Raw genomic sequence first — 20,471 nt, 5'->3', positions numbered from 1 at the left:
AGACAGACGTCTGTCCCGGTGGTCTTCAGGCACATGAACCTCTCTCTCTTCCCCCTGACAGGAGCTGACATGGGCATCTCCCCCATGCCCCCTGCCTCTTTGCGTGTGCTGTTGGCACACTACTCATCGCTGTTTTCCCTCTGTGTCGTTCGCGTACCTGTTTTTTTAAATCATTATTCGTGCTCTACTGCCCAAACTGTTAAAGTTACCCACTTAGAAACTAACCTTTGTGATATTCAATGCTTGGTAGGAAGCTACACTGATTAATTTACAAATGCTCAAGAAAAACCTGGCACAGAGGTAAAGAATACAAAATATCTGACAGCATCTTTTGTCTCCCCTAATTAGGCACATCTCTAAACTTCTTCAAACAAACATCGTCATAAACCAGTGGAGAAAATTTCCGAAAGAGTCTCTTAAAAGAGCAATATTTTATTGTGCATTAATGAGAGATTTGGCTTCAAAAATGTTGAAGCCAAATCATGTAGTGGTGGCGACTCTCTGTCTATTATTTTGCTACGCTCAACCAAATTTGCGTAAGCTACTTTGGATGCTTTAATGAATGGGACACGGAAGCGGATCAGCCATGGCTACTGTGCATCACCGTGAGCAACACTGGTTTATATGATATCAAGTTCTCATATAAAACGAAAAATAAATGACTGCATCTTCGAGCTTTGTCAGGTGTTTCCACTGGAGTATGAAGCATGCGTGTGCATAGCATTGCCCAAACCAAACCGGAGCAAAAACCTTATTCAGGTGAGTTTTGCTCAATACTTTATTGTTATGCCTCACCCCAATCGGACCTAAACGCAGGACTCTCATACAGGAGACCGCTGCGCGTTTCCCATGTGAAAATGATGAGTCAACATTGTTTGTTTGTTTTTTTTTAAATCCATGACCGTTCCACAACCTTTACCGCCCTTATTATTGTGACCAAGAAGATGACGGTCCTCTAGGCTTAAGTAGGTAATTATTTTTGACCCAAACCACGTATTTTGCCTGAGCCTAACCAAGTAGATTTCGTTGCCTCAACCTAACCAAACCATGACCATTCCACAACCTTAACCCCGTGTTTATTATTGTTATTGTCGACAGCAAGACTTCTGTTAACCCCCTTGCGTCAAGTTTGATCCCTTACCACGTATCTTCTTTTATCACAAATTGCTAAAGAGGCCATGTCAGTCCGTGTTCTGTATAGTTGACCCCGTTGTTCAAAATCCAGTCTCTTTGACTCTGTCTCACAGTCATACTAATGCAACTGGCACCGTATTAATACTTTTGAATTTGCCAGACAGCAATGTCACCGCGAGTACAGGTTAAGCAGAAGTAACAATTTCTCACCTCAGATTAAAATACTTTTTCTCTGTGGCTTAAGAGGCTGTGCTGTGCAAAAACCATCCACCATCAAGATCTAAAATTTTTTGATTTCTGACTGCTGAGCCATCTCTGACCAACTCCACACCCAAGTATCAGCTAGACAAACATGGAAAGTCAGCATGGTCTCGTTGGCATAATTGCGGTTCCACTTTGTGGTTGACTTTGACGCCACAGGTGCATTTTTGGATTAAAGATAACGGCTGGAACAGCTTCAGCTTCCTGTTACGTTTTATTTTTTTTCGCTCGGGAGCTTTGAGGCCTCACCACACCAGAGTGGACCCTCTGCGTGGGACATCTCACAAAAAACATTCTCCACACATCCTGTCCTGAAAATAATAATAATTAAAAAAAAAACATAAGAAAGGCTTTGCCAGCACTGATGGCACCTCCCTCCACTGATCATGTCACTCCTGTCAACTGATAAAAAAAAGGAGATAAGATCTGAGTGCATGATTTTCTTATCATGTAATATAAAGACATCGTTGTCGTTTATAATGACATGAAATCTGAAAGTATTAGATTTGGTGTCAGAGTCCCGTTTGGAACCGAGCTCCTTACTCCTCCGCATGAGGAGCATCTCAGGCTCCTTCATCATTATTGATCTCCATATGCAGTTTGCGCTCTGTCTGGCGGTGTTCAAACAATCAGCAGTAACTCCGGCAACACCAACGGCAATGATACAACAATCACAGATAACTCCTGCCCGATAAGGGGGTTCAACTCCGCTCTGGGTAAATCCACTCCACACTGGGAAAAAAAAAAAAAAAATTGCTGTTAATTTTGAATCGGGATTTCAGAGCACGTTGGCTGCTTCTCAGGAGCACAGAGTATTTTTTCTGGGTGCAGACGTTCTGACAACATTGACTGTGGACTACTCTGTTTCTCTCCAAGGGAGAGACTCAGCTGTTGGTAAAAGCAGTGGTTGGCATTGAATACTGACTCGCAGCTCTGATACTGTGTGTACAGCTCTTTGAAGATGTTCCGAAAGCTATGTCAATATCCTTTTTCCTCGAGCAAGTTGTCAGTTTGAATTGGAACATTGTCATCGTTGCTGCTGTGTGTAGTCTAGAACTATACACAGGTTATCTACAAACACCAAAAATTACAACGATAATAAGCTAAATATGAAAGAAATAAAAATCAACCACATGTACCAAATTATGAATGCAGCCGCCGGTGTGTCAATCACATTATGTGGTTTTTGGGGAGGCACCCAAAGCCAGTGTAGAGGACTTTTTCCCAAAAGAATCCTCTCTTAAAGGGAAATTCCGGTATATTTCAACCTGGCGCATTTCCCATAAATGTGGCAACAATCTATATATCGCGGCAAGCTGCTTGAGTGCCCTACACCTTTCCAAATCATTTAAATATACCAGAATTTTCCTTTAAAATGCTCTAAATGCTCACAGAAAATGTCTAAAAAAATGTTTGAAATATATATATCTATACATCTAGAGATATATATATATCAATAATACATATTAATATATTTATACAATATATAAATATTTTCATATCACTCATCTGTGGGCTGAAAAGCATCAGGTTAATAATAAAGTTTTTCTCAATAGTACAAGTGGAGAGACGACTGCTTACCTTCTCCCTGCACCTTGCACTTAGACAGAGTTGTGACACAACCCCTGTTCCGCTCTGTATCTGTAAATAACACATTTTTCAGCAGACTCATTGGGAGGCATAGCGGGTCACACTCGTGCTACACCATGATATGCACCCGCTGGGGGGTGCGACGGGGGAATCCGTACTTAGCCGTGCCGGCGACGCAAAACTTTGTTTGAAGATCGGAACCTGTGGAAGCGCCCGCCACCGGAGCCGGAGCAGCAGGTGAATGACGCAAAAGGAGAGGATGCAAAGGTCAAGGAATCCCCAAGTTACCCCGACTCATTATAAATCCCCCAATGGCCGGAAAATGAAGAGGGACTGGTTAAGATATAGCAGCTCTAAAAAAAAAATAAGAATCTTTATTTTGCCTGCCATGCTTGCTGTTTCTTTTTTGAACTAGATACAAAGTCGTGCAGCGCACTGGATTCCATAGACGGGGAAAAAAGCTTTACAAACATTTTCAGAGCGTGAGGGGAAACTGCGCGCGTACACACCGGTTAATGGAAATGGAAGGACCTGCAGCACTCTGACCTCCAACGGTGTGGGATTGACGGCCAACAGCAAAATCTGATGGAGTCAGAAATTGAACAAAAACAGAAACGAAAACAAAGCACTACTACAGAGACTGCTGGGTTTTACAGTGTATTTGGCCTCCAGGAATCTGTCATTCAGGGGAAACACAAACAGACTCCATGAGCCGGATAATTGGCATTTTCTAGGCATAATTGAGCTAATTGCAACGTATGACAACATCCTGTATTATCATTTGCAAAACGTTAGGGAGCACCGACAGCAGGGAAAGAGAGTCGAGAGCCCATTCCCCTTTCGCCTCACAGCCAAAATGAATTTATTGATCTTTGTGCTCAGCGTGTCTTCAAGACTGTTTTGAGTGAAAGACAAGAGGCAACAAACTAGTCCATGACGTGATATCAATTGAATTTGAGTTGGAAATGAGACAGAGAAAGAGGAAGCCTTTTTTGGATGAGTCCGAAAACATGGGATAGAGGAAGGCCCATTAGGTGTTTTATGCCGTAATGGAAAGCATTATCTCTCAGCTAAGTGCATCTATGAAGCCGGTATGCAACCAGCTCTGCGTCCCGTGGAAATTCAGCGGGATGCCAAAAGGACGACGTCGGGGCGTCACGCACAAAGCGCCTTGGGAAAACCGGTGAACGATCTCCCGGATTCAACTTTTGAAGACGACCTCGCCCTAAACATACAGGCATGAAATTCACATCAGCCGTCCATCACGCCATTCCAGCCAACCCAAAAATGTCAAAGTAATGGATTGTTACTGGGATTACTAAGTGTTAATCAGTTACTGAATTTCAAATTGTGACGTAGCTGCCGACCATTGATAAAGGGGCTGCAGACTCTTGTTTGCTTTCTATTTCTGATCTCTTTCTCCCCACTCTACAACCAAACTTCATCAATTAATCGACAGATTTTTCCTCGCACTGTGCCGTGCTCATTCATCCACGAGGCACGGTGGACCCATATAGCTAGAACCACAGAGTGCAAAAACCACTCTTCACGGTCCAGTAGGAGCCGTTCTTTGTTGCCTCTGCAGCCGTTGAAAGCACAGGTGTCCATGGACTGTCTCGCTGTGGCATTTTGAGAGGGACACAGGAGGGACTTCCATAGGTCCTCCTCCGGCTGCCCAGAGGGCACCTGCCGGAACTGCTTTTACTTGCAATGTATGAGTTCACTAGTACGTATTGTTTTTATATATTTTACATACAGCAGATATATGATAGAATGAGCTTAAAAAGGTGATAAGATTTCTGTATGACATTAAATGAGTTACACAATATCCTCCGTGATAGAAAGGCAACATTTCCGGCACTTCTTTGTTCTGTCTCTCAGCTCTGGTTATTGGTATGTGAAGACTGCATCCAAACCACTCGGGAGGTTACAGGGTGAGCCATGATGTACTGACCTGTCCTCCTTAAAAAGGTGTGTTGCGAGAGGCTTTGTACAGTCCTGCTGTGCCAGATGTCCGGACTGCTTCTTTGACCGTGGAATCCTGCCGCTCATCAATAGCAGAGGTCGATGCGTCTCTGTCTCTCAGGGCAACCAGGCAGGAAAACTCTGTGACTTTGGTGGGGACACTAAGGAGTCGTCTCTGTTGTTGACCGTAAAAAAACCGAGCGCTGAGAGAATTCCACCACTTCGTTTGGGCTCTCGCTGACCATCGGGAGGGTCTTGACTTCACGTTAAATCTACGGCAAGGAGAGGAAAAAAAAAACAAAAAACAAAAAACTTTACTTGAGATTTAGATCTGTTGTTTTAAAGTAACCACAGAAAGAAAGGGGAGGCAAAAGGAAAGCCCCAGTGTATAATCGAAAGAGGCAGTTGAGCAAATCAAAAGCATGGAGAAAAACACAGGCCAGGTTTCAAAAATGTCTGTTTTGAAAGAAAGTGGCCTGTAAATAGAAATCACGAGGGTAATGAATGAAATAGGCATGTAGATGGGAGTGTGTGCATCTACATGTACTGTATAAGGTATGTGTATACATCCATGTATGTCCGCGTAGTACACTGATACTGTAAATGCGGCCATTTGCCATATCTCTATTGATTGAGGACTTTATGCACAATGTATTGGCATAACTAAGCAATGAACCGTTGAAGAACAATGGTGTTGGTGTTGAACTGCCTTGCTCGGCTGTTACCGCCTGAAAATGTGTTTTAGCGCTAGTTATCATGTATATAAAACTTGTGCCAAAAGCCGGCAATCCACTGTCTGGCGAGAAGGGTCATCTCGCTCACTTATTATTTAAGTAAGATTAAACGCAGATGCAAAGATAAAAAACACAGGAGTTGCCAATTTACATCACAATTTTGCCCGTTTTAGAAAAGACAAAGTAGAGGGCAAAGTTCTGCTGCATGTTTTCTGCATTTAAAAACTAAAAAAGTAAGTAAAGCATCAGAAGAAGGGTTCTTTTGGTATAATGAAAAATGTCCATGTTCGTTAAAAACACCGACCCCCTAGATTAAATGCTTTAGAAAACATAGAAATGCCACGAAGACGAAGATTAAACTCTCTTGAAAAGACACTTTTGTGTCCTCAACTTCTGATCTTTAACTTCTCTTCATTTTTCAAACTAAGGAAAAAAGCGGTTGACAAAAAATCTCCACATGTCTCAGAGAATGAGCCGGCTGCATGATGGCTAATGTAGCACAGACTTCTCGTTTAAATGGCTCCAGTGACCCATTTAAACTTACCCACAATGCGAAATGTGACCATTTTTGACAAATTGCCTTACTTATTAAGTGTGGTGATTTATTTTTTTTTTGGTGCAATATTAGGGTGCTGGTCCCCCTTTTGCCCCCCTTCTGATCCATTATCTGAAGAATCCCTGCTCATTATACTAATTGTATAAAGCGTTTGTGTGAGTGCCAAACTGAGGGCCCGCTAACTGATTGTTTTAACGGGTCTGACTGGGGCAGAGCTCTCCGCTGTGTTATTGAGGGCAAAGGCTTTTACACATTTCAAGTGCTACTTGGCCCCGAAGCCTCGTAGCATTAGTGGCAACGCTGATTTACATTATCGTATAACAAGTCAAGCCGTTGTCCCAGTGCTAATGTACCTTCAGTGTATACTGCTGGAGAGGGGGCACAGGAAACTTCGCTTTGTCTTTAAACTGTAACTGAGAGGTTTGTTTTCCTGTGGTTCAGCTGTTCTTGAGTTGAGAGGTAAAGTTATTTCTTGACCTTGGAAATTTGACAAAACAATCGTAACTCAAGGTCCGCTTACTAGCTTTTCCCCCGAGCTTTCAGCTGCCTCTCGCCGTCGCCATCAGTGGCCGGTGTGGCTCATTTGTCACGTATTAGCCCCCCCCCGTCTTTCGTGTGACTGAAGATCCATCACGTGATGAGAACCGAGGCAACGATATCCACCGATGAAAACTATGGCAGCCCCAGAAAAAGCTAGTAAGTGGACCTTGAGCTGAAATTACTTTGTCAAACTCCGTCCATCCGTTGCTTTTTCTGTCATTTATCTGGGCCCAGCAAACCTTGGAAGCAGGCTAGACTAACAGTTTGGTTTTCTTTCCAAAGAGCTTTACAGCCTGATTGAGATTGGCTGTAGCCTTGTTTCTCAGTTCTAACAGTTATTCATCCTGGGACCCCTCAGACTCGTCTTGGTCGGGAACCACTGGTTTTTCTCTGGGACATTTTGCCCTTTCTCGCCGTACTAACTCAGGCCAGCCCCTTCTCCTCCCCTATCTACAGACACTTTGCTCGTACCTTACAAACTTTTACAGTCAATGGGCTCTCTTGCCTGTGGCAACAAAAACATGACGGTCATGGCCTTTGGTCGTTCGTGATTGCTATGGTGATGACCGGCGCGCACTGACAGCGTGAAAGGGACCGAGTCTTGTCGTGGGGTGTAGAAATGTGGATCTTCCAGATGGAATCGTGGGTTGAAGTTTCAAAATTTTAGATCGCTCACCGTTTTCGATTGGGCATTCACTGAGGGGAAGCCATCAGGATGATGAAGCAGCTGTTGAAAATTCATGCTTCAAACTACAGCATGGCTCTTTGCATAATCTGTCGGATGTGTGTATAATTTTCACACGCTGCTTTTGTCTGTGATTCTTTCCTTCGCTTGCAATTTACACGAGCCGTCATTAACTTCTCTGACCCCAGTCAAGTGAGTGACTAATAGGCTGGTGAGAAACGCGAAGTAAACGGGCAAATAAAAATGGATAAAAGACAGGTGCTGAATACATAATAGATTCAAATCACCTTCACAGCCCTCACCGAAAACGTGTGTCGGCTTCTTTAGAAATACATTTCTGGGAATATTGCAAAAGCTGCGTAAAGAAAAGTCTGGGTCATTAATTAACAGAAGCTCGAGGCAGAAATCTCCTTGAAGGTTCATAAATTGCCGGTGACCTTAAAACCCAAGGAGCAGCCGGCTTTGTGAACCAGCAGCGCTGTCACAGGCACCTACGCGCTCGTGGAGGCGGCCGGTCACTGCCTGTCCAGTCGCGTGCCCGCATTAAAATTCTTTTTATTCAGAGGCGGAAACACCTCGTCTTTTCCTGTCCAGATTTGTCTTCCCTCTGGTTTATGTAAATCAAGCTCGGACGAGGTTTCGCCAAGCTCCTGGTTCAGCTGCAGTATTCCAATGAAACAGGACGCGCAGCAGGAAACATTGCTGTCCAATGAAAGTAACGTCTGTTAGAAATATCGACTTATCCCGAAAGAGGAAAAACCTTTGAAACATTTTTAGATAATTCGATGGGTTTTTAGAGTTTTACTTATTAAAACTCTAAAAATATAAAAGGTTTCTGAGCTCATGAAAGAGCACCAGATACGATCATTCTTTACGGCATAAACTACTGGCTACAGCAGACTCTACATGCACCATGGGGGATTTTTTTTGATTGGTGTTTGTCAGAAAACAACAGGAAATGCAGCCTAAACTGTAGCAGACTCTCCCTGGACCCAGCGGGTATTGAGACCGATATTTGAATTGGAGTTTTTTTTTCCTTTTTTTACAAAAGAATTTCTGCTCAAATATACAACAGTCTTAGTTTTCTTTTGTGTTCAGTTTTCCACTAAAGTATGTTAGAAATCTGCCATTTCTATGAGCAGTAAGGCTTTTCAATTAGAGTGCTTGTCATTCATAGAGAAGGGTCTGACCAAGCTGACCTTAAAATGAAACACGTGACCATCTTCTCTTCAACGTGAGCCTGTCCTTGTCGTGTGGTCCAGTTGCTCATTTCAAATGCATTTTCATGGCCAGCATCGGTTGTCCCGACAGGATGCCTGACGTTATCTGCTCCAATGCAATTTGATTAAACTTTGACCGAGTTTTAGGCAGGTGGATTGTTGTCTTTCTGCGAGTTATAACAAAATGAATGGGGATACTGATCATAAGGTTTACCATCTCAATAAATTGAAGACAGTTACATTTAACAGAACATGGACAAAATTTAAAAAAAAAAACTAAATAAAATAAAAATGAATTAACTTTACCGAAACGGTTTACACTTTTCAGTGTTGCAGAGTTTCATTGTTATTTTTATGGCCATAGTAACAGTCAGTAGTCAAGTTTCCATCCACATGAGGCGCAAATTTTTAACCAAATTTCCAGAAAATTGGCTAAAAAAAAGTGCAAATGAATGCGAGTTTCCATCCACCGCTGTCATATTAGGACCTGGGAACGTTGAGATAAAACGGCAGGGGGGCTTGAGTCTGAGTCTGAGTCTGAGTCCGTCGCACTTTGCTGTATTTTGTTTTGACCGATACACCAACTTCTCCACCTCAGCCGAGCGTGAAAAAAAAGTTGGCGCGGCGCCCTGTTAGGCTGCACGCGAGTGCAACATGGTTTAAACAGTGTGAGGCGGCGTTAAGACACGAGCTGGACTGATATTGTGTTTATTAACCTTGGTCTTACAAAAGAGTAAACAAATCTCTTGTCATTTTAGGCGATAACTCCTTCCTCTGTCCACCTACTTCTGTGCCCATTTATCCCTCTTCAGGGTCGCAGTATGAAAGAGCTTTTTTGTGTTGTTCTGATTACATGCAGGCTGCGTTCCACATTTTCATCATTTCAATCTGCTTGCTTAACAAACAACACAGATGTGGTGCATTTCACGGCTATCCATTCCTCCTCAAACGTGTCAAATGCCCTATCAAATATCATACGCAGGTTATTGTTTTATAGTTTATGTTTGGGGCAGCGCGAGAGGCCGCCTTTCAGAGAAAGCATGATTCACAGTGTGTGACGCAAATGGTGTGAGCCCAGGTGTTGAGCTTGCTGCTAATAATATTTTCTGCTCTCACTTGGAAGAAATCAGTGCGGACTGTTTTATTAGAGATGCAGATACATCTGCCTCTATGATGAGGTAAAAGCTAAGAGCCAATTATGTCAAATAGCTTTTCGTCGTATGATTAAACAACAATTAATAATAATTAAGTGTTTTCATATGGAACAATCCAGCGTGGCTTTAACTTTGGCAACTTCAAATTGTGTGACTCTACTGTTTTCGTCATGTTTTTGTATCAAGTAACTTGTATTTGTCACCATCACTGAGACTAAGTTTTCTCCAAGGAGATCAGTCTGGAGCAATGTAATCCGCGATCAGGGCAGCGAAAAACCCGCGATATTCTGACTTTTAGCCCAGAGTATGAGTCAAGATCCAAAAAAAACGCTGGATCCTGGAAATAATTGGCGTTTTTCAGTGGACCCCCTTTGCTTAGCAAGTGCCCACATCTTTTACAGATGACTCCATGCTCGCCTGTTAATTCGAGGAACGTTACAGTCTCCTCATGGCTCCACACAGATGTTTTGTTTTCGTCTGCGGCTATTTTTTTGCCGTTTCAGTGGACTCGCTCTATGTACGTCTGTAAGTCTGTTTCCATTAAAGTGGATCGCATTTTGCCTTTATTGACACACCAACTTTTCCACCTCAGTCTAGCGCTTAAATGTTTTTGTGATATTTTGAGTTTCGTTTTGTTTTTGTTTTCTTAAATTTTCAGCTTTTCCAGCCAAAACTTTTTATGCATAAGTTAAAAATGCGCAGGTGGACGGAGACACAGGAGGGATTTGATGAGTTTCCCCGGCCACTTTGACAGTTTGCCTTCACCATGAAACCGGGAGCCTCAGCATTGCACTTTAAGCCCGGGTCATTCAGAGGTAAGGGGTTCCTCCCACTAAACCTGCCACTGAGGAAGAGCTGCCTCTTGACACACCCAACAACTGCTGTCGTCCGTAGAATGATTTCTGCAGGTGACTCAGAGCTGCAGCGGAAGTTTGAGGTGTACGGCACGAAAAGGAAAGGGAAACTTTACATGATCAGACACAAGTAAAGTGGAATGTGTCTGTCAGGCGCTCAGCAATCTGACGAATTGTGGAGGCATCTACACACGTCTCTGTAGCATCTCAGTCAGGCAGCAGGGATTGGATTGGATTTAAAAGGATGAACTGAGGAAATATGGTCAACAACGTCGGATGCTCAGATGGCCGGGGTCGGGGACCGTCAATTTATAGAGGGATCAATCAAGCAAAGGTGCTCATAACCCGGATGAAAGGCTCCTCATCCTGATTTCCCTGAGAAGATCAGAGACGTTCATTTCCAATACCAAGTCAGAAGATGTTTGATTTTCTTCAAACGACAATGAAAACCCTCAAAGAAAATGACATCGGAGGAGCAGGAATGTCACATGTAATTGCGCTGCTGTTTTCTGTGTGGCACATACTGTGCCGTACGACATCCTGCCATCTACACTCCTGCGTTCACCGCTGCGCTACATTCGGCAGGTGACTAGTATTCGTGCTGAATACGGGTAAGTACCCGTCGACTGAAATCTCACCCTATCAATGACGGGATACAAATAACTAACTGTCCACAAAAGAATGCCACTTTTTATTTTAGACATACGCCATAAAACACTTTCAATAGCAATTTTTTTTTGTTCTCACATGAAGTGGCAGTAATCTGTGATGAGGAATGAGGAAATTAACAAAACACAAGGGTTAACTGCATGAATGCGGAGCAATACGGGTGAAAATCCAATCTTTCCTACATAAAAGAAGCTTCAATGTTACGTTGGTGAGTAAGTTCTGTTATTATTAATACTTCTGTAGCAATTTGCAGTCACCCGGCTGAAGGACAAATCAACACTGTTAAACAATAATGAGCCTGTGGAACTGACGGCCGACGTCTGTTCATTTGTGCCTTTGGAAATATTGTAGATGATAAAGAACTGCACAACTTTTACAAATAGGGTTTACAGAGGGCTTTTTCAATTAACTTTAGGTGTCATTTCATGGAGAGATTTGTCGTCCCTGATAATTGTTTATGCATAATTTATCCCCAGTGTTTGTATTATGAATTTGCGTAACGCTGGTTATTTTGGCTGGGCCTGTGTTCGATTGTTTGCATGACACCACGCTCTTTTTTTTTTCCCTCTCACCTACCTGTTTCGAAAATGATTTCTATTTTGTCACCGATGTGTAAATGGATTCACCTTTTTGTGCATTAGACATTATTAGTCATTGCTCCGGCTGGGGTTTGATTTTACATTTCAATCGGGCTTTAGTACTGACGAATACAAACAGCCAGAGAGAAACGCAAGTCTAGCTCAAAACCTATTTTGTGGCTGGACCGCCCTTTATCTGTTTGATTCTCCGCTACTCTCTGGGCTCACATATGCACTATCTTAATACAGTTGAATTCCCCATAGAGCTGTTCTCATTTTTCCTTTTATTTTTGTTTTTGTTTCTGTTGTCAGACAACGGAACAAGTATGAAATGGTGAAAGTCGGTTAATCGAGCGGCAAAAGCGCTAAATCGGCAGCACCGCCTGAAAATATTCCCCTGATGACGCATTCAAATCGGTTTGTGTGGGTTCATTTTGGAAGAACAACGGCCAGTGGGGAAACTCCAGCACTCTGCTGTAACTTCAGCCCTCAGTCAGACAGTCAGCCACGGACGTATTTGCGGCTCTAGGGGCCGGCGCCCCTGTTGCAGTCCAGCCAAGAGTGATGCTTCTAAGCAACTAATCTACAAACAGCAAATACGCTTTGTAGGAAAAGTAATAGCAGCCAGATAATGTTCTCTGTTAACATAAAGAGGATATGTTTACTCACCTATTTGGCAAGTTGGAAAAACGTTGATGCCGAACATAAAGGTAAAACATCACTCGCTGTGGCTGAAGAATTCTTACTATCAACTTTTTTTCAATGGTCATGTTTAGAGACTCACAGCACTTGGTTAAGGTCGGGGAAAGATTGTGGTCCGGTTTTAATACGAAAAAAAAAAAAAGGTTCACATCGACTTCAGACCCAACGTGTTTATTCTCCTAAGGATGCCACCGGCGTTAATAAATGTAGCTTCATTCATTCATCCTAAAAATGACCTCTGGACATAATCCGGCCGGCGATTGCATTTCCCGCAAAGCGTGTCTGCCGTTGCAGTTTAGTTGGATAGAAACATAATTTCTGGTAGAGAGCGTTAGGATATATTGCTATACTGCTCTTGTTGGCGTCGCTGTCCCCGAACGTCCAACAAAGGGCGGTTTTTCATCTAAAATTGTCCTTCCCTCAGTGACCCCAAGAACAAGACCGAATGCTCCACATCGCATGTAAACGGACTGCGCTTATCTAGCGCTTTTTCTGGTCTTATCAACCGCTCAAAGCGCTTTACACCACGTGCCGCATTCACACACACATTCGTACAGCGCTTTCCACACACACACACACACGCCGCTGATGCATCGGGGGCAAGCTTTAGCTCCAGCGTCTTGACACTCTGACACGCGGAACCACCGACCTTCCGTCGAGTGGACGACCCGCTCTACCTCCTGGGCCACACGGGCTCCCTGTGTGTTTGCCAAAGCAAACAGACACTACGGAACAGAACTCTTAAATGAAACCCACTGATCTCAGTCTATACTGTCGGCTGGTTGTATTTAACCGCATGCTTTTTGAGCAACCGGGGTAATCAAATGAAATCACAGGAGTGCTTCAGTACTTAAGCGGAGTACATCAAAGTAACCTCCCTGACCCTCGTTTTTCTATGAAATTCATTTTCCTCTTCCCAGTACTCCACTAAAAAGCATCATCTTTTGCCAGAGGAAAAAATGTGTTCCGGTGTCTGCATGCTACCTTTGTAATTATGCGTTTCCATATATGCACAGGCACTGCACTGCGCAGTGAGCGGGATTATAAAAGTCAACTAATAAGGAGCATGTTCCTCGGGAAAATGACATTATCATCTACATCCATAAAGGAAGCGACTTTTTCTGGTTTCAGTCAACAGAGTCAGAGTAACCACTTTTTCTGTCCGACAGAACAGGGCTTTTTAACCAAATGAACTACGCTCCCTGTTGGGCGCTGGTACTCTGGTGTTGTTAATAAACGAGTGTCGTGTGATTGTCCACAAATGCAAGACGAAGCCTGATCTTTTAAAAGTAATTTCCGTTAAAAAAACAAATCTTAAAGTCTAATATTCTGACTAATAAGGTATTGTCAATCCCGCCAGAGCTCTGCGCAGTTTATGTTTATCTCACTTTGTTTGCTGAACTTAAGGTTAAGTCATTCTCAACCACCCTGGAATAAAAAGGTGTGTTCAGACTGAACATGAAGCATATTTTTGAGGCAGCACAACTGTATATTAAGACAATGCAGAGGCACAAGTGAACGTAGATTTGCTTGCTGCAGCACAAATAGAGGCGAAGACGTGTCAGCTCGAGTGAGAGATTCCCTCTTATCGTCGGGGCTTTATAGAGTAACCCCACGTAATGAGCATTCAGAGATAAGTCTGTGCAGTTGGTACGTTGGCCTTTCGAGATACAATGCAAAGAGCTCCACTGGTCAAATGTGCGCGAGCAAAGCAGGGCGACAATTCACTTTGCGTCCAGTCCGAACGCACCCTGAAGTAGCGGCTGCAGGCTCAGCTCGTCCAAGCTCGTTGTATGGTACCGTTTAAGCGTGAAGTGGCGGATAGCTGAGGAAAATTATACGTCTACAAAGCCAAAGAGACCCAGATGTTTTTCACAGGGATGACACACAAATGAATATCAGATCTTTGGAGTTCGCCGGGTGGTGAAAAAGATTTGGCCCTTCATCTACGGAACGTGTAAATAATATTAACACAGTTTGTGTGTGAGAAGTTTTTTCAAGGCCTGTGGCTACGAGTTTTCGTCGGAGTCTAGACGCTTCCCTCTAGTTAAAAAAAAAAAAAGAAAAAAAAAATCACTTAATGCAAATATGGTCCATAAAGAAAGCAAACACCACCACCAGCAAAACCCGAGATGAACCTTGTTGGTATTCACATCTGCCACAAGTGTGGAGGAAGTTCTCCCTGTTGGAATCTGTCAATCTTATCTCAGCTTCATTAATCACTTATAATCTTGTTTTTTCAGGTTAAAGTGTTTTTTTTTATAATAAGTCAAACAAATCAGTTACTTAAGTAATGTTGTAGCCTGATAATTAATGTTTTTTTTTTTTAGAAACCTGTGTGTACAAGTACTTGGTTGAATTATCCCACCTGATTTGTGCAAGTGAAAGAAGTCCTCAAATATCCTCCAGCGTGGTTTTGTGCCCGTTCACATTTTCCGCCACCCTAAAGACATCCCCGCTGTTAGTGTTTCACGGCCTGCTATAAAGAGCTGTAACTGTCCGGGGAAGCTCATGTGGAACAGTAGCACTGTGCAGCAGGGCACCATTGAAAAAGACAAGTGTGAGTTAATAGATTTTCTTCCCCCAAGGGAACATAATCTCTGAAATGTTGATTTTTTTTTGGGGGGGGGGGAGAGCAACCTTGATTTAATGGTTTAATTTTGATGATGGTACAATTTTGAAATTACCAGTGGGTTATGAGAGAGTTTCATCAAGAAACCACACAGAGGCATGAAATACTTCAAATAAAGTTAAAAGTAAAACATTTCATTTAATCAGTTTCTTCATTTAAAAAAAAAAAAAAAAAATCATCAGTGATATCATATCACACACTACCGTGTTAACTTGTATCCTGTGAATGAAGTCGCACTACATGGAAGAATATATGAAGCTTTTGGAAAACCATCACATGCTTCTATGGGCAGAAAAATAGGTCTGTCTTCTTTTTTTTTTTTTTACCACAAAGCGTCAACAGTCCAAATGCTGAAAAATCCAGCGCCCAGTTTGAGTATTTATCCCACCGGCCACTTTGGCAGACCAGCAATCACTGACAGAGGCTCCATTTCCACTCTAACCACTCTTACCCGGGCTCCGAATTTTGAGCCCAGCTAATTCGTTGCTTTCCACCTCACTGCTCGAGCCTCTTTTTACCCTCACTTTCATTTGTTACTCTGCAGGCTTCGGAGTAATGCAAAGTGATGCAGGCGGCTCCGACCCGACTTTCCCCGAAACGTTAAATATGAAACTTAGTCATTTTGCTTGTCAGGTCTTATTATACTTTTGTTGTTTACTTTTGTATTTCAAATAGTGAAATCTACCTTTTGCTGTCGATCCCCAGACTTCAAAGTTGAGATGAATCAACATGAGCAGTGTCTCTCTGATTAAGTGACTTTAGTTGTCATTTTGCTTCCAGTCTGCACCCTGTGTTATCGCAATCACAGGCAAACGTAGCAGCAAAAAATATCTGGACATAATAAAGTTCTGAACTGGACCATTTGTTAAAAATGTAGTATTTTCTACTTCGTACACTGTCGCCGAGAATAAATGTTTTACTTGAGTTCATGTAACTTTCTTTCCCTTTTCTATAGGCACAGAGTACAAGCCCACTCAGTCCTTTATCAAATCGTGTTCACTTATGCATACATTCAAGGAACTTATTTCTTTTCCTTCCAAGAGTTAGATGAGAAAAAAACGCTCTCATATCTGTTCGTTATATATGATGCCGGACTAGTTTAGCTTAGTCTAAAGATCAGAGCAGCTGGCCTGGCTCTGTCCAAAGGAAGCTAAATCCAGGTACGCAATCAGGATAGAAAACCTTAGTTATTGAGCACTCTCGAGGTGCTAGAAGGTGCGTACTAGGAATGTGACGTATGCACGTATAGTAGGTTTACTGGAACATTCTGCAAAAAGCCTCTGTGTGAGGGATAACCAATACAAATGACCACAAACATCATGTAGGTCGAAGGCATCATTACACAGCCGCAGGGCGTGCGGGAACAGTAAACGTGTGGACCGGAGCCACGTTTTATGCCTCTCGTGGCACAGCGAGGATCCGGCCTCGTCCTTTACTAGTTTCAGCGGTGAACGTCATATCAAAACGCAGGACTTAACACTTCCGAAAAAACGCCCCTTTATTTCGTTTTACAACCTGGAAATAAAAACCAAGGATTGGAAGGAACTTAATCAGCACAATTCAGCGTGTATCAAAAACTTGATCAAAAACGGCTGCTTTGAATGTGACTCCATCCCTCTCTCACCACCGCTGGAGTCATCGACTCACAGAGAAACCTCGGAGATGATAACCTACTGTAGGTGTATATCCTGTACACTACGTGCTCCAGACCATTAACTGTCTCATTTGCTCAGCATTCACGTTGACCTTTTTGAGGCTTTCATCCAACAAGTGTCTAACGGCGCTGAAGTGACACTTCTACTACCCCCAGAGGCCACGGTGAGCTGTTGATGAGCTTCCTCTTGGCTTCGTATTTTGCATTTTGAATAACGCTCTGTGGAGAGGATTTCCTTCCCTTAGCAACTGCAAATAGAAAACTTTGAATACAAACAGAAGAGTAATGGACATAAAACTGCACGAATTAGGAAGTCAATTTTTAACCATTAAAGTAAATTAAAAAGCTACTTACAATGTGACGTGAGGTTTTTTTTCCCCTCAGTAACTGTTTACAGATGATTGTGAATGCATTGTGTTTAATCTGATTTTAACATCTAAACCCATCGATTAAATCCTCCAGATTTCACTGATAAGTGTCCCCTCAGAACACATCCATCTCTTTGGGCGAACCTGGTTCTAAGTAAATATTCACTGGCTCAGGCTTCCCACGGCTACATTACCTTCCACTTTCCTTCCCATTCTCTTCGACCTTTTCACCCAAATTGATCATTATGAGGGAGAGGAATGTTTCAGCTCCTGGAAATCTTCCATCAATGTCTAAGAATCACAAATAAACAGATTTATTAGCTGCTATCTAACAGCGAAGACGGTTTCATGACGTCACTTTTCTAATCACTTTCAAATGAATCTTTGAAAACACGTCAAGCGCAAGGGGGATGCCTGGCAGCGCATTTCTCTTGAGAAAGAGACTATCACCTTTCTTTTTCTCCGAGCCAGAGAGGGCATGGCTGGCACGAAGGCAGAGAATATTAATGCTGCTTGAGCCGACCTGAAGTGAATCATAACGGAGTTCTGCTGACCATCAGAATTGTCAGAGGAAAACCAAGAGGCCGGATGAAAATATGTTCCTTTTTTTAAAATAAACTCCACTTTTCTTATCTCTGGAATTTTTTTTGTATTCGCTGATGACTGAAACATTGTGGTGGAAAACAAATACCACTGGGAAGTAAAAGACAATGACATGTGCTTGTTGCTCCACAGACTGAACAGACTCCGGACTGATCAGCGCAGTTACCCAAAGGACTGCTGACTGGTTAAAGGGAGAATACACAGTTTTTCTTAAATGGTGTTTTTAATGTTATTTCTAAAGGTACAGTAGTTGGCTAGAAGAACAATTATAAACTGGAGACATTTTTTGAAGTGCAATTTCTACAAACTCAGACACGACGTGCCCAAAAATATGTGGCTATCTGTCATCATTCTAAAACCACGAGCTTAAATTGCTGCTATACACTCATAAAAATTCTCAGAAAATAAAGCCTTTTGTGTTTAAGGGGGTTCTTTAACTTTTGTTTGTAGCACTTGTGTTTATTTAGACATTTATCTTGCTTTTTAACCATCTCTGTGTCTTGGTAACTAATAGTAGCATGAACATTTCAACATGAGATACGTGTATGAATCAAAGAATGCTCTAATGTGTTGGTGAGATGTCAGTTAAATGCCAGTAAAAGCTACTACGTGCAAGTGTGCGGAAAAACATGAACAAAGTATGCACATCAAATCCATATGTGATTGTGGACCGTGTCATTCCAAAAGCATGGCCATTAATATGTTGCTATAATAACCCTCACTCCTCTGGTTTCGGGCTTTACAGCAGATTTTTGAACCTGGCTTCAGGGATTTGCTGACATTCAGCCACAACAGCATCAGTGAGGTCCAAACCCTGTTGTTGGGAGATTCATTGATGACCCTGATTGAATGTTTTAACTTGTCATGCATAAATGCAAAAAAACCAACCAACCAACTGACCAAACAAACAAACAAACAAACAAAAAAACTGATGAAAGTAATAGTTAGTTGCGGCCCTTGAAGCCGTTCCAATTCATCCTATTGCTGTTGGTTGATGATTTCTTGAATATCACTGTATACTGCAGCATTAAGATTGTCCTTCGTCGGGAAAAAAACCAAAACAAAAAACAAACAGTTATAAAGCAGAACATGAGTGAAAAGAAAAAATAAGTGGCTAGCGGTGTCCACATACTTTTGGCCTCATAGTGTAACTAGCCCTCTAACAAGCAGTCCTGTTAAATCTCTTCAAACACGCTCTCCCAAGTCAGGCCATTAGTGGTCCGAGCAGAACGGTGGGTGTTCCCTCCGAGCAAACTTGTGCACTTTAACCTTGGTACTTCCACGGTGATTCAACCCCGGCGAGAGTGCGCGCTGCATAATATTACAGCGGAGAGAGCGGCGACGCTTCCACACACCGACGTTAACCGCTGGGCTGTGAGCCACGCATTCAGACCCGCATCTCCCGAGACAGGTTCAGATCAATGCGGAGCAGGGGTCTGACAGGTTCCCTACTCACAGGAATGCAGGGGAAGCTGCATGGATTGAGGCCAAAATGTTCCCCGGGCTCTTCACGCATGCAGCAACATCGTTTACCCCCAAGAAATAAATGAACTGCGTTAGATGTGTGGTATTGCTACCGCTTCAGTCAATCTGGAAGTGATTATGTGGTGTGTTTCCATGGTAATTTTGCACCAATTCGTCTTCATGCGTTTTCAAAAAAACAAAAAAAAAAAAAAACCTCTGCCACCCTCTAGTGGATATAAGGCACAACTACACAGTGAATGTTTTTGGTCTTTCTTTTCTTTAAAATTGATTAATTAGTCTCACAAAAGTAAACTGTAAGACATAACAAGACAGATTTGAAAATACACACACAGCTGCAAGACTAAGATTGAAAAAAAAAAGATAAATACAATTTACAGATATTACAGAATTTACATTTGACCATTATCTATGAAACGTGGGGGAAATGGATGGGCTAATGTGCCCTACACTGTTTTACGCCCGGAAAATATTGAAAAAAACAAAAACAAAACAAAACAGATATTCTATGAAACATACTGTGTGGTACAATGAATCCTCTAAGGGAGGAGCCTTAACCTGTATTAACTGATAACAAACTCACACTTGGCAGACTCAGTCGGTAGGATAAATATCAACCCCCGGCTGTTTATTCCTCGGTTAACAGTAATGGTCAACGTTAAGAGAGGCACCGTTCTGGGTGACAAATGTGTTTATTTAGCGTCTTTTAATGAAATGCGTCCGGTTGGTCTGGTTAATCAGTCTGCTCTGAGTGCGTAAAATGAGCGAGTGTCACACGAGTCAGTGTATTAGAAGGCCTGAAAGTAAGCAAGGTCTGTCGGAGTGAAGAAAATTGTTAAATTAAGGACGTTAGCGTAAAATACTGGAAATTACTGGGAAATACTGGACCTGTTAATGTGTAAAGATAAGTAAAGTTTTTGCGGCTCGACTGAAATCACACACCATTGGCTTTTGTCATAAAAAGACAATTGTAAACAACAAAGCAGATACATACCATGCAGTTACCATATTTTGAGATGAAATCGTACATTTCAAATTTCAGTCATAATCGATGAGAGTGGTTTGTTTATGTGCCACAGCGAGGATCAAC

General features: G+C 42.4%; 1 long non-coding RNA gene across 2 annotated transcripts; it reads right to left on the bottom strand.

Moving 5' to 3' along the window:
* Positions 1-1,841: 1,841 nt before the first annotated feature.
* LOC120790018 lies at positions 1,842-20,465 on the bottom strand. 2 transcript variants are annotated; one of them, XR_005707490.1, is made up of 3 exons: positions 20,376-20,465; positions 4,940-5,222; positions 1,842-2,127 (listed from the first exon to the last, which is right to left on the bottom strand). It is a non-coding gene; the product is annotated as an uncharacterized LOC120790018 (long non-coding RNA). The 2 variants fall into 2 exon arrangements; XR_005707489.1 differs by lacking the exon at positions 1,842-2,127 and adding an exon at positions 3,710-4,600 and having other exon boundaries at positions 4,637-5,222.
* Between the last annotated feature and the right edge of the window lie 6 nt (positions 20,466-20,471).

This window comes from Xiphias gladius, chromosome 5 (assembly GCF_016859285.1).
Source record: "Xiphias gladius isolate SHS-SW01 ecotype Sanya breed wild chromosome 5, ASM1685928v1, whole genome shotgun sequence".
Taxonomy (NCBI): domain Eukaryota; kingdom Metazoa; phylum Chordata; class Actinopteri; order Istiophoriformes; family Xiphiidae; genus Xiphias; species Xiphias gladius.
Note: the sequence above shows the minus strand (reverse complement) of the source record. Positions and strands in the feature narration are given on the sequence as shown.